The sequence below is a fragment of the Dermacentor andersoni genome, chromosome 4 (assembly GCF_023375885.2).
Source record: "Dermacentor andersoni chromosome 4, qqDerAnde1_hic_scaffold, whole genome shotgun sequence".
Lineage (NCBI taxonomy): Eukaryota > Metazoa > Arthropoda > Arachnida > Ixodida > Ixodidae > Dermacentor > Dermacentor andersoni.
This window is the reverse complement of record NC_092817.1, coordinates 212183921-212199188: the sequence shown is the minus strand read 5'-3', so window position 1 is coordinate 212199188 and position 15268 is coordinate 212183921. Positions and strand designations below refer to the sequence as shown.

The 15268-nt window shown below is 47.5% G+C and overlaps 1 long non-coding RNA gene across 1 annotated transcript in view; it reads left to right on the top strand.

Annotated features, from left to right (window-relative positions):
- LOC129386680 (uncharacterized) overlaps nucleotides 1-15268 on the top strand; it is a 93250-nt gene that overhangs the window by 63548 nt on the left and 14434 nt on the right. Inside the window, exon 2 of the long non-coding RNA XR_008613978.2 lies at nucleotides 14766-14844. This is a non-coding gene — a long non-coding RNA (uncharacterized lncRNA). The remainder of the gene's footprint in view (nucleotides 1-14765; nucleotides 14845-15268) is intronic.

Below are 15268 nucleotides of genomic sequence, written 5' to 3'. Positions count from 1 at the left end.
TCGGCTTTTATAGAGCAGTCATCGAATGTTCCAGACTAATCGTTGGGACCCGTGTGCCTTCCACAGAGTTCTATACCATTCGCGTCAGGCAATGAAATCAGATAACACAAGGTTCGGCGACAATAGACCGCGGATAGAAGCATCGATAACTTTCCAGAAACTTCGGATACATGCAGGCGTGTCCCGCGCTGTGTGATAGCATTTGTTAGGTGGCGAAGCGTGGTCGGCCGATAAAGATAAGTACACGTGTCAATACCCCCCTCTTAAAAAAGCATCAACCCGATGCTGCAACCAAACGAAAGTAATAAACAAAAGCACTCGTAGCAAAGAAAACAACAAAAATAACGAAGCTCGTCAGCGTCCGTAAAAGGGTTTAAGGCGCACCACGTGGACCACTTCAGATCGTGCGCGGCGCCGCTGTGAATGCGAAATGCCGTCTGGCGCGACCTCATAGTCCAGAACGCCAATACGTCGGATGACCTTGTAGGGTCCGAAATAGCGTCGCAGTAGCTTCTCACTGAGTCCTGGTCGGCGTATCGGGGTCCATACCCAAACACGGTCGCCGGGCTGGTACTCGACGAAGCGTCGTCGGAGGTTGTAGTGTCGGCTGTCGGTCCTCTGCTGGTTCTTGATCCGCAGGCGGGCGAGCTGGCGGGCTTCTTCGGCGCGCTGGAGATAGATAGCGACGTCAAGATTGTCGTCGTCAGTGACGTGGGGCAGCATGGCGTCGAGCGTCGTCGTCGGGTTTCTGCCGTAGACCAGCTTAAATGGCGTGGTCTGTGTTGTTTCTTGCACCGCCGTGTTGTAAGCGAATGTTACATACGGCAGGACCGCGTCCCACGTCTTGTGCTCAACGTCGACGTACATCGCTAGCATGTCTGCGAGGGTCTTATTCAGGCGCTCCGTGAGACCATTCGTTTGCGGATGGTAGGCAGTTGTCCTCCTGTTGCTTGTCTGGCTATATTGCAGAATGGCTTGGGTGAGCTCTGCTGTAAAAGCCGTTCCTCTGTCGGTGATGAGGACTTCTGGGGCGCCATGTCGCAGCAGGATGTTCTCGACGAAGAATTTCGCCACCTCGGCTGCGCTGCCTTTCGGTAGAGCTTTTGTTTCAGCGAAGCGGGTGAGATAGTCCGTCGCCACGACGATCCACTTATTCCCGGATGTTGACGTCGGAAACGGCCCCAACAAATCCATCCCAATTTGCTCGAATGGTCGACGAGGAGGTTCGATCGGCTGTAGTAACCCTGCTGGCCTTGTCGGTGGTGTCTTGCGTCGTTGACAGTCTCGGCATGTCTTGACGTAACGGGCGACGTCGGCGGTCAGACGCGGCCAGTAATACCTTTCATGTATCCTCGACAGCGTCCGGGAGAATCCGAGGTGCCCAGCAGTTGGATCGTCGTGTAAGGCGTGCAGTACTTCTGGACGCAGCGCCGACGGAACAACAAGATGGTAGTTGGCGCGGACTGGTGAGAAGTTTTTCTTCACGAGTAGGTTGTTTTGAAGCGTGAACGAAGATAATCCACGCTTAAATGCCCTAGGGACAACGTCGGTGTGCCCTTCCAAATACTCGACAAGGGCTTTTAGCTCCGGGTCCCCTTGTTGTTGATCGGCGAAGTCTTCCGCGCTTATTATTCCAAGGAAGGCGTCGTCATCCTCGTTATCTCGCGGCGGCGGGTCAATGGGGGCGCGTGATAGGCAATCGGCATCTGAGTGTTTTCGTCCGGACTTGTATGTTACAGTGATGTCGTATTCTTGTAGTCTGAGGCTCCACCGTGCCAGCCGTCCTGAAGGGTCCTTTAAGTTAGCTAGCCAACACAACGCGCGATGGTCGCTGACCACTCTGAATGGCCTGCCATATAGGTAGGGGCGAAATTTGGCTGTAGCCCAAACGATGGCGAGGCATTCCTTTTCCGTTGTGGAATAATTGCTTTCCGCTTTTGACAACGACCGGCTAGCGTAAGCTATCACGTGTTCATGTCCATCTTTTGTCTGGACTAGGACGGCACCGAGGCCTAGGCTACTGGCGTCAGTGTGGATTTCGGTATCGGCGTGCTCGTCGAAGTGCGCAAGTACGGGCGGCGACTGCATGCGTCGTTTGAGTTCTTCAAAGGCGTCGGCCTGCGGCGTTTCCCACTTGAACTCGACGTCACATTTAGTTAGCTGTGTCAGCGGCTCAGCAATGCGTGAAAAGTCCTTGACAAATCGCCTGTAGTAGGCACACATGCCAAGAAATCTACGCACTGCCTTCTTGTCGGTGGGCTGCGGGAACTTTGCGATGGCAGCTGTCTTCTGCGGGTCGGGGCGGACTCCAGACTTGCTGATGACGTGGCCTAGGAACAGAAGATCATCGTAGGCAAAGCGGCACTTTTCTGGCTTCAGAGTGAGGCCTGATGACTTGATGGCCTCGAGTACTGTTGCAAGCCGCCTAAGGTGATCGTCGAAATTTCCGGCGAAGACAACGACGTCATCCAAACGAGACAGGTCTGCCACTTCAATCCTCCTAAAACCGTGTCCATCACGCGATGGAAAGTTGCAGGCGCCGAGCACAGTCCAAATGGCATAACCTTGAACTCGTAGAGGCCGTCTGGGGTGATGAAGGCGGTCTTTTCGCGATCTCTTTCGTCGACTTCTATTTGCCAATAGCCAGACTTGAGGTCCATCGACGAGAAGTATTTTGCGTTGCAGAGCCGACCCAATGCGTCGTCTATCCGTGGGAGGGGGTATACATCCTTCGTGATCTTGTTCAGTCGCCGATAATCGACACAGAAACGTAGGGTTCCGTCCTTTTTCTTTACCAGGACAACAGGGGATGCCCACGGGCTTTTCGACGGCTGGATGATGTCGTCGCGCAGCATTTCGTCGACTTGTTCTCTTATAGCTTCACGTACCCGCTTCGAAACTCGGTAAGGGCTCTGGCGTAGTGGTCGAGCGCACTCTTCGGTTATTATGCGATGCTTTGCGACCGGTGTTTGTCGAATCCTCTATGACGTCGAAAAACAGCATTTGTATCGTCGAAGCAGACTTCTGAGCTGTTGCTGCTTAATCGCGGGGAGACTTGGATTTATGTCGAAGTCTGGCTCGGGAACTACGGTCGTTGGGGTAGATACGACAGAATCCGAGAGGACAAACGCATCGCTGGTTTCCTGAATTTCCTCGATGTATGCGATCGTCGTGCCCTTATTGATGTGCTTGAACTCCTGGCTGAAGTTTGTCAGCAACACCTTTGTGTTTCCTCCGTGCAGTCGAGCGATCCCTCTTGCGACGCAAATTTCGCCGTCCAGCAGTAGACGTTGGTCGCCTTCGATGACGCCTTCTACGTCAGCGGGTGTTTCGGTGCCGACCAAAATAACAATGCTGGAGCGAGGCGGGATGCTCACTTGATCTTCGAGCACACTCAAGGCGTGGTGACTACGAGGGCTCTCCGGCGGTATCGCTTTATCTTCCGACAGCGTTATTGACTGTGACTTCAGGTCGATGATTGCGCCGTGTTGGTTCAGGAAGTCCATACCAAGAATGACGTCTCGTGAACACTGTTGGAGGATAACGAAAGTGGTAGGGTAAGTCCGGTCATGAATGGTTATTCTTGCCGTGCAGATTCCAGTCGGCGTGATGAGGTGTCCTCCAGCGGTGCGAATTTGAGGGCCTTCCCATGCAGTCTTAACCTTCTTCAACTGGGCGGCGATGTGTCCACTCATGACGGAGTAATCAGCCCCTGTGTCCACTAAGGCGGTAACTGCGTGGCCGTCGAGAAGCACGTCGAGGTCGGTGGTTCTTTGTCTGGCGTTGCAGTTGGGTCTTGGCGTCGGATCACGGCTGCGTCGTGTTGAACTGAAGCTTGAACGTCGCGTCGTCAAGTCGTCTTTCGTCGGTGTAGTCTTGGCTTCCTGACTTCGTCGGGCGGCGGCTTGTCGTCATTAGGTCGTCGAGATGGTTGCTTCGTCGTCTTCGTCGGCGGCGGAGGATCTTCATCAGTTCGACGAACAGCAACCGCACCTCCACCGGTTGCTGCTTTTAGTTTTCCGGGTATGGGCTGACGGACCGGCTGCGGGCTGGGCCAGTGTATGGTCGGCGCTGCGGCGACAGGTAGCGGCCTGGTGACGTCGAACGGGAAACTCGTCGAGGGCACCACTGAGTGGCGGCGAGGTAGTCGGCGATATCGCGAGGTCGTTTGCCAATCTGTGGCCGCGGCGCGTTAACGGCGAAACCTCGCAGTCCCATCTCCCGGTATGGGCATCGGCGGTACACATGGCCAGCTTCCCCGCAGTGGTAGCAGAGCGGGCGGTGGTCAGGAGTGCGCCAAACGTCTGTCTTCCTCGGGTAGCTGCGCTGGGCGACGGGTGGCCGTGCGGGTGGCGGCGGCGGCAGACGACGGAATTGCGGCCTGACAGGGCCCTGGCGCGGTCGCGGAGGGGGACCTTGACGGCGTGCGACGGCGGCGTAGGTCATCGCTTGCGGCTCAGGCTGCGGCGATTCAGGGGCTACTCCAAGTTGTTGTTGGAGTTCCTCACGCACGGCGTCGGCAATCGAAGCCACTTGAGGCTGTGATGATGGGAACAGCTTTTGTTGCTCGTCCCGCACGACAGCTCGGATAGTCTCGCGTAGGTCGTCGGTGGCCAGTGACTGAACTCCGGCGTAGTTTGTCGCGTTCGTGCGGCGGTCGAATTGCCGGTTTCGCATCTCGAGTGTCTTCTCGATGCTAGTGGCCTCGCGAAGAAACTCGTCGACGGTCTTCGGTGGGCTTCGTACCATACCGGCGAAAGGTTCCTCCTTTGCACCACGCATTAGTAGGCGGACTTTCTTTTCCTAGGACATTTCCGGGTCGGCGTGGCGGAATAGGCGGCTCATTTCTTCTGTAAAAATCGCGGTGGTCTCGTTAGGCAGCTGCACTCGGGTTTCTAGTAGTGCTTGGGCTCGTTCTCAGCGTACGACGCTTGTGAATGTCTGCAGGAAGCCGCTTCGGAAAAGGTCCCAGGTCGTTAAGGTGGCTTCTCTGTTCTCGAACCACGTCCTGGCAGCGTCTTCCAATGCGAAGAAGACATGTCGCAGTTTGTCGTCGCTGTTCCAGCTGGTAAATGCAGCGACCCTCTCGTACGTCTCGAGCGAGGTTTCCGGGTCCTCGAATGTTGAACCGCGGAACGTGGGGGCCTCCCTGGGCTGCTGCAGCACGACGGGGGATGCTGGGGCTGCCATTGGGGTGGACTTGGTGGCAATCTTCCTGTTCGTCTCAGGTAGAAGTCCGTGCTCTGGGGGCAGTCCTTGCAGTCGGCGGCTAGCACGCTGGTCTTGGGCGACGTTGGTTTTGTCCTCGGGCTTCGGGCTTGGATCGCGGCTTTGCGGGGGCGTTCTGTACATGAACGCACAAGCACCTCCACCAGATGTCACGTGGTAGTGACGTTAAAGAACACAGTAGCAGTACTGTGAAAGACAAAACTAGCTTTTATTGGGCGAACCTGTGCCCACAAAACAGGCTACACTTAAAGCACAACGATAGCGGCGAACACAGTCGGCGATCGTCGAAAATCTGATCAGCGGGTCAAGCGCGTCGGCTCTTATAGAGCAGTCATCGAATGTTCCAGACTAATCGTTGGGACCCGCGTGCCTTCCACAGAGTTCTACACCATTCGCGTCAGGCAATTAAATCAGATAACACAAGGTTCGGCGACAATAGACCGCGGATAGAAGCATCGATAACTTTCCAGAAACTTCGGATACATGCTGGCGCGTCCCGCGCTGTGTGATAGCATTTGTTAGGCGGCGAAGCATGGTCGCCCGATAAAAATAACTACACGTGTCAATATGTGCCAGCACTATAGATTTTCAAGTAAGTGCTTTAGCTGGTTTGCCAACCATATGACTGAAACTTGCCCTGGAATTAAGCGGTACACCTGTTTCACCTGCCTGGTAACCTTGGGTGCCCTTGCACGATACAAGAAGCACTGCAATGAGAACCACACAGTCTGTTTAAGAATTGCTAGGATGCCTGTGGTGAAGGCCAGTTGTGCACCATTAAGTCCAGAGAATCGGAGTGCTGACCTTGAGTATCAGTGCCAGTTCCCTGCATTAAGTGATGAAGCACGACTTTCAGATTTCTGCCACGTGCTACAAGTGAATCACAGGGACTCAAAAACTGTTATTGACGTTGTTGTTTAAGGCATGTCAGAGATGTTTTGCAGGAAAGAGTTTGATCTAGATATTTCACAACTGAAAAATGACAATGGGGAAAAAGCTTTTGTATGAGCAGAACAACATTTATAAGAGGCCTTGTGAGAGAATACTTCGCAATGGCTCTAAAGCCTACTACGTACCACTGAGGCAACTTTACGTACCTCTGAGGCACTGAGGCAATATAGCTGGTAACATACAGGAATTCTATAGCATTAACGAGAGGGTGGCAGGTCTTGTCATGAAACTTAATAAGAGGTACAAAATGAAGGTTGTACAGGTCTTATGCCCCTACATGCAGTCATGATGACCAGGAAGTCTAAAGCTTCTATGAAGACGTGGAATCGGCGATGGGTAGAGTGAAAACAAAATACACTGTACTGATGGGCGACTTCAATGCCAAGGTAGGCAAGAAGCAGGCTGGAGACAAGGCAGTGGGGGAATATGACATAGGCACTAGGAATAGCAGGGGAGAGTTATTAGTAGAGTTTGTGGAACAGAATAATATGCGGATAATGAATACCTTCTCCCGTAAGCGGGATATTCGAAAATCGACGTGGAGTGGCTCGAACGGCGAGGCTAGAAATTAAATAGACCTCATACTCTGCGCTAATCCTGGCATCATACAAGATGTGGACGTGCTCAGCAAGGTGCGCTGCAGTGACCATAGGATGTTAAGAACTCGAATTAGCCTAGACCTGAGTAGAGAACGGAAGAAACTAGTACATAATAAGCCGATCATTGAGTTAGCGGTAAGAGGGAAAATAGAGGAATTCCAGATCAAGCTACAGAACAGGTATTCGGCTTTAACTCAGAAAGAGGGCCTTAGTGTTGAAGCAATGAACGACAACCTTGTGGGCATCATTAAGGAGTGTGCAATAGAAGTCGGTGGTAACTCCGTTAGACAGGATACCAGAAAGCTATCGCAGGAGACGAAAGATCGGATCAAGAAACGCCAATGTATGAAAGCCTCTAACCCTACACCTAGAATATAACTGGCAGAACTTTAGAATTTAATCAACACGCGTAAGACAGCTGCCATAAGGAAGTATAATATGGACAGAATTGAACATGCTCTCAGGAACGGAGGAAGCCTAAAAGCAGTGAAGAAGAAACTAGGAATTGGCAAGAATCAGATGTATGCGTTAAGAGACAAAGCTGGCAATATCATTAGTAATATGGATGAGATAGTTCAAGTGGCTGAGGAGTTCTATAGAGATTTATACAGTACCAGGGGCACCCACGACGATAATGGAAGAGAGAATAGTCTAGAGGAATTCAAAATCCCACAGGTAACGCCGGAAGAAGTAAAGAAAGCCTTGGGAGCTATGCAAAGGGGGAAGGCAGCTGGGGAGGATCAGGTAACAGCAGATTTGTTGAAGGATGGTGGGCAAATTGTTCTACAGAAACTGACCACCCTGTATACGCAATGCCTCATGACCTCGAGCGTACGGGAATCTTAGAAAAACGCTAACATAATCCTAATCTATAAGAAAGGGGACGCCAAAGACTTGAAAAATTATAGACCGATCAGCTTACTGTCAGTTACCTACAATCTATTTGCTAAGGTAATCGCAATAGAATAAGAAACACCTTAGACTTCTGTCAAGCAAAGGACTAGGCAGGATTCTGTAAAGGCTACTTAACAATAGACCACATTCACACTATCAATCAGGTGATAGAGAAATGTGCGGAATATAACCAACCCTTATATATAGCTTTCATTGATTACGAAAAAGCATTTGATTCTGTCGAAACCTCAGCAGTCATGGAGGCATTACGGAATCGGGGTGTAGACGAGCCGTATGTAAAAATACCGAAATATATCTATAGCGGCTCCACACCCACCATAGTCCTCCATAAAGAAAGCAACAAAATCCCAATAAACAAAGGCGTCAGGCAAGGAGATACGATCTCTTCAATGCTATTCACAGCGTGTTTACAGGAGGTATTCAGAGACCTGGATTGGGAAGGATTGGGGATAAAAGTTAATGGAGAATACCTTAGTAACTTGCGATTCGCTGACGATATTGCCTTGCTTAGTAACTCCGGGGACCAATTGCAATGCATGCTCACTGACCAGGAGAGGCAAAGCGGAAGAGTGGGTCTAAAAATTAATCTGCAGAAAACTAAAGTAATGTTTAACAGTCTCGGAAGAGAACGGCAGTTTACGATAGGTAGCGAAACACTGGAAGTGGTAAGGGAATACATCTACTTAGGGCAAGTAGTGACCGCGCATCCGGATCATGAGACTAAAAAAATCTGAAGAATAAGAACAGGCTGGGGTGCGTTTGGCAGGCATTCTCAGATCATGAACAGCAGGTTACCATTATCCCTCAAGAGAAAAGTGTAAAACAGCTGTGTCTTACCAGTACTCACTTACGGGGCAGAAACCTGGAGGCTTACGAAAAGGGTTCTACTCAAATTGAGGACGACGCAACGAGCTATGGAGAGAAGAATGATGGGTGTAATGTTAAGGGATAAGAAAAGTGCAGATTGGCTGAGGGAACAAACGCGAGTTCATGACATCTTAGTTGAAATCAAGAAAAAGAAATGGGCATGGGCAGGACATGTAATGAGAAGGGAAGATAACCGATGGTCATTAAGGGTTACGGACGGAATTCCGAGGGAAGGGAAGCGTAGCAGGGAGCGGCAGAAAGTTAGGTGGGCGGATGAGATTAAAGAGTTTGCAGGGACGACATGGCCACAATTAGTACATGACCGGGGTTGTTGGGGAAGTATGGGAGATGCCTTTGCCCTGCAGTGGGCGTAACCAGGCTGATGATGATGATGAGGCAACTTTTGGCAAACCTGTGGCACCCAAGGCAGCCCGTACCCCTTGCATCCAATCTCATCTGGTGATGGGGTGCCTCAGAGATTTTAATGATGGCATTAGATTTCGCACTCATGCACTGTTCAAAGAGAACAGGAATGCACTCAGCCTACTAGTCTACTGCGATGATGTGGAGATGGCTAACCCATTGGGAAGGATGCGAGGGGCCTGTGCAAAACTGACAATCTTCTATATCATGTTTGCAAATTTCCCACCTTTGCAGCGTTCACAAACGATCTCAATTTTCATTCTTGGAGGAGGCCAGTCAAACGATCCTAAACCACTGAGTCAAACAGAATTGCTGCAGGACTTTCTTTTAACAGTAAATGAACTTGCATCTGAAGGTATTTTTTTCTCCGTACAAGGAACAGAAACAAAACTATGGACAGGTTCTTGCCTTTCTTGTTATGTTAAGCATCATAACAGCACTAGAAAGCAGGTAATGGAGTAAAGAGGACATTTATTTGTAGTAGAAACGTTCATGAAATATGATGTGCGCAAAGTTTAATATAATGTTTGGCTGGTAAATAAAAATACTTGGAGGCTGGAAAAGCCAATTGATGTTCAAATCGTTCAACTGGAAAAGCGTAACGCTTTTTTCCAGAAGTCAAGCACCTATTCCATTCGTACTAAGTAATTGTCACTGCTGTATGCTCATAGAATTTTTTTGCACTCTGGCACCTTTCGCAGGGCTGAAAGAAAGGAAACCAAGAAATCATAGTGAAATAAATTATTAGTTTTTCAAAAAGGGTATTATCATGAACCCCACAATTTAAACCTATTGTGTAGTTAAAATTTGCTGCTTCGCTTTTCTTTAAAGGCACTAGAACTTGGCAACAGGTCTTCACCAGGCCCATGCGTTTTGAATGAAAATGGCAACTCCAAAATTGCGTGCAAGGCAAACATCGTGGTTTTACCACCTGCATCATCACCTGAGAAGCACTCATCCTCCTGTTGATTGTACATTTTATTTTAAACCTGTTGTTCCCATATGCTTTTGGACAGTTTTTGGTACTTGGGCAGACAGTAGTGAAGGGTGAGCCATGTGACAGTGGCTTGATGTCGTTTAAGGTAGTAGTTTCTGTTAAAAAACCTGAAGCGGTCAGGCCTAATGTTCACGTGTCAAACGTTTGGTAGATAGAAGCGGCATGTCAGCTGCAAAACTGTGAAGTCGTGCCTTCTTTTACGATTTTTATTGCCAGGGCAAAGCGCCGGCTGCATGTTTCAAGGCTGGCTTGTTTTTTTTTCTTGTTTTTTTTTCTTTAAGATATCTCACTTGTATTTTTCAAGGTTGAGTTGTTTGGCTATTTAAAGATTTCTCACTTGTTTTCCAGAATTTCTTACCTTATTATTTCGCTGTTGCCTTGCTGAATCTTTAAAATGTGTAACATCCTTCCATCTATTTGGTGCAACAAATTTTATAAACATTTACCCTACCTTTCATGGTAATGTTTAGGATGAGTTATCCCAAACTACATAATGCTGGAGCAAGTAACCTGCCTCGAGTGGGGGGCTTTTTCAGGGTGCTTATAAAGTGTTTTGGTCACGATTAGCTTTGTATTATACGTACATCTGTGATCTGCCAACTGTGTTGTTTCCAGTGTTCATGTTTTTGTTGTGATATTTGCCACGTGCTTATGCCAGGTTTTCGTGTGCAAATGTTCCATTGTTGATTTTGACTTGCACTGTCTTTTCCTTTTAATAACTCTTCGACTACCTTCTTCATTGGCCTTGGAATAATTCAACTGTGCAAGTCCATTATTTTATGACTTGTTCGTATAATTTTAGAGTACTGAATTCTTTTGGAAAGGAGATGCGTAAACTCGGTAAATGGCCGACAGGTACTTGCACATTTCAGTTACGTTATTTCCTGTGATAAGCCAGCATATTTTATAATCCGTGCTGAATGTTTATTTTTCCACAGCCGATGTGCAAGTTTATTTCCATGTGGTGCACTTATGTCTCGGGCAATTTTTATTACCCACTTTTTAATATAGGGGCATATGTGTGAATGCCACTTAGAGCCCAGTCTCTTCTTTTTTTGGTATTTGTTCCTTGTTGACTAGTAATTTTCTATTAAATTTGTGACGAACATGCCATAAGTGTATGCAGTACTGCCACTCAATAAAGTTTACTCATGTTGAAAAGCAGTGTAATAATTTGCTTTATGGGTGTTTTAGTTTAGGTACCTTGTTTCTTTTACATGAAGCTAAAGGGCAGAACAGGATCCGGCAGGCGAAGCCAATATCTCCACTGTGCCACTCCAGGTACTTCAAACCTACTTTTATATAGAACTGTGCTCTAATAGACAACTGTTGGGAACTGCCAGGGACCACACTGCTGCTAAAATTTCTGCTTTCCAATTGTTGGTATCACCGCAGGCCACATGCCAAGGCTGTGCTGTCAAAATAATGTCGGGGTTTCCTTCTGACAAATGCATCAGCCTGCTTGGCATATGACCTCGGTTTGTACTGACAGGGGAAAACAGAAATATTGCAGAAGTTGGAACCCATAGACAGTTTCTTGTCTATTAGAACACCGTTTTGTATAAAAAGCAGCTCTGAAGATACCTGGAACGGCGCACCGGATATAGCCATGACTATTTTATATGGATCAAGGTTCCAGTAACTGAAGAACCCTTTTATTTGGAACAGGGTTCCATATACTCTTATGTGTAACGATGATCCACATAAACGATAAGTAAAAATAAGTGGTGCACTGTTCCATCTACTTTTTAAACTTTGTGGAACGTGGTTCGAATTATATAACTGGAACTTTTTTGGAAGAAAGTTCCAGCTACTAAGTGGATCTTATGTGGATCCAGATTAAGAGTGTAACAGCGAACACGGCATTTTCTGTGGACATTGAAGAACTGTATTATTCTATCCCGCATGAAGAACTTTTTGTGGCAGTGCGGGAAGCTATTGAATGCCAAGGAGAGACTTCTTTTCAAGGTAGTTGTGGCCTCTCGACTTAGAGCTTTATTGAACTGTTATCTTTTTACATGTCGGCAACTTCTGCTAAATTCGATGGCAAGATGTTTTTACAGAATAATGGTATATGTATAGGGTCAAGTGTTGCGCAGGGACTGTGCGATATTTTCTTAGCGAACTTCGACAAGTCTCTGTCAGACGCCATTACCGATTACCGTGTTGCCCGGGTGTTTAGATATGTTGACGATTTCCCGGTTCTCTTAAATATCAGACGAAGTGATTGTCTCACTGATATCTTTTGCAGTATTTTATAAGCTTTTCAGCATTGCTCTCGACATTTTAGTTTCACCCATAAAGCACGTGCCACAAGAAAATTCCATCAGCTTTTTAGATTTGACTAAGCTTTCACACTCAAGGTCACATTTGCTGGGTTTATAGTCCAAGGACTAAAAAGACGTTGCTACCGTACCAATCCGCTCACTGGAAACTGGTCAAGCGTGGCATAGCCTCTTTGTGCTCGTCGAATGCGGTGGAAAAGAGTTGCACGCATCTAATGCGAGACAGTGCCGCCCAGCAAGAAAGTAGACTCTTAGCGGCAGGCTATCCAAACACTTTGATCACTGCAGCGGCTGAATCTGTGTACAAGCGTTTGAAAATGAAAAGCCGGGGGTATCGCGAAGTGCGAGACGAAATAAAAAAGAACTTGGCGGTTATGCCGCATGTACATGACATTTCACATAGATTGAAAAAAGTTGCGGCAAGAAACGACGTCACTTTGGCTTGTTCTGCGCCTTCTAAGCTTGCAAAACTTTGCATGAGGGTCTCGCAGCACAGTTCGCGAAATAGTATGAGCAATACCAAGCATCTCGTGAAGCCCCGCACGCGCGACACATGTGTAGTGTACAGTATTCTGTTTAAATGTGGTAGAGATTACACAGGGCAAATCGGTCGCTGTGTGAATTATCGCATGCGTCAGCATGCATATCTAATACCCACAAGCGCAGGAGGCAATCTTCCGTTGCATTGTAAGGAGTGCGGTTGTAACCCTATCTTCAGTGACGTTTCAATCTTGGCGAAGGCTGAGACTCAGCAGGAAAGAGAGCTGATTGAATCCTATCGCATCTATAAACTTGGCCCCGAGAAGTGTGTAAGCGCGCCATCTGTGTTCCTAACCAAGAAACAGCTTTTATTTCTTGATAACTGTAGACGTGTGCAGATAAAGTGTTGACTTTGTTTTTGTTTTGTTTTGCATGCGCATGTTCAGTACGGACTTGGGGGACGTCGTTTTCATGAATGAAGATCATTTATTATTCCAGCCACCATCCTGTCTCTTTGTCTATGTCTGCCTCCTGATTTTTTTCTACTCTCAAGTTTGCTGGCATTCTCGTAGTATAATTGCTGAAGTGATATTGCTTGTTTTGAGTTGATTAATTAGTGAAAGAAAATTTCTTTGATATTAAAGCTCGAGAAGGTACACTTACGGGTCGGCATTATCCCGGTGATAAACGCCTAAGCGATGAGCACGCTAAATTGAGTGGGCAGAAGTAGATGGTAGTACGGTTTTCAAAGCAAATATAACCTTGTTCTCGGTTTGTTCCCACGTTTATTTAGCGTCTGGAATGTTGCGAAGGATTTGGTTGTTTCGCGGAGATATGTCTTTAAGCTCATTGGCACGAGCCTGCAGAATTGTGTTCTCTTCTTTAGGGCCCCGACAGTGCTCTTCATAGTAGACAGTACAACACATTTGAGCTTGAGCGCCCTAATATTATTACTTGGACACTTAAAACGAGCTTATAATTAAATTTAAAAAAATAAAAATCGCAGTCTTTCAGCGAAACACGCAATACCAATTATCTGTACACAACACACACTGACAAAATGAAAAACCGCAACGCCAAAGAGATAGAAAAGTACTGTAAATATTTTAATTCACGTGAAAACTAGCTTTGGAGACTGTCATTTAGGGGGATTAACGTTTCAGAGCTTCGGAGGTTGACGCTTTTTGGCAGCCAAGCATTCATTGCGATCATATTAACGTTAAACGCATTTCTGGGTACCTATGAGAGAAATTTTTGATGACCCCTTCTCTTAGACTTCTCCTCAATAGCTCGTTTCTTCGTCTTAGAGTGCATCTCGCGCATGGGATCCAAGCAGTGAAACTATAACCAGTTACGTCGAAGTTGAACAGAATCTTAGAGCATATTTGTTCTTTTCAAACTATTCCCGTCTTTTCCATTTATCATCACTGAAAACAGCTTCACATCTTTCATCTCCTTCACTTAGAAAAGTAATGCTCATCTTCCTGTTTCATCTAAGTTACTATGGCGCAGCGCGCGTATTAAAGAATAGTTAGCTTCTTTTGCTTCACTGACGCTGCCTCGTACCGATGATAGCCGTGGAGTGTACGTCCATCATTATCGTATACACAAGCAACGCTTTAACTCTGCCATTCCTTAAACTTGTAATTGAATTGCAGAACCACTACAAGTACTGCGTTTGTATTATTAAACATTGTTTATATGGGGCACAAAGCATACCGACTATGAACAATATCTGCAATGCAATGTACAACAAAACCAACACACTTATCGTGTTACAGCGAGTACTACGTAGCACCACACCCACTTTCTTAATGAAGAAATTATTTTGGGGAAGCGCTATTGTACTGCTAACATCACATTATATTTTCGCAAGAGCCATTCCTTGCACATGCAAGAAAATGATGTCAAATGGTGTTCGTATCGCAGTGTTTCATGTTCAGTTCTTTCGATGCTTCAGCAGGCTCTTATATTTCAAAATATATATTGATGTATGCGTATTGCCTCGTATATTTGCAGGGCTGAGCGGCGCCAGCGTATGTACACGGAAATGGACAAGGACACGTACCCGAGCGTCTTCGCCGGCATCCCAAAGCCGGTATTGCTGGACTCTTTCCTGTGAATTTTTCTGGATATGGTGCAATCAATTATTTATTTAATTATTTATTTACCAAAATAATGCCGGCCCTGTACTGGGCCCTAGGTGAATAGTAAGGGAATAGTAGTGTTGAGAACCAACTTGTTGCAGCGGAGCGCCAAACAAGACGACCAGCGGGTTCTTAGCACGGACTAGCGAGCGCCGTGCTTGCGCCGCCCAACTTTCTTTTCATCTTTCGCAGTACCGACCGAGAGCGCCGAGCTTTAGCGTCTGCGCATAGCGGCATCGGTGGGTGTTACAATGCCCCCCGCCCAGACATAACGGCGAAAAATGCTCGTCGATGAAGTGCAGACGCTGCTGCGTTGGTTACGTGCTGATCTCGCGGTTACACCGGCGACATCCGCAGGGAGCTCCGTGGGAGGCG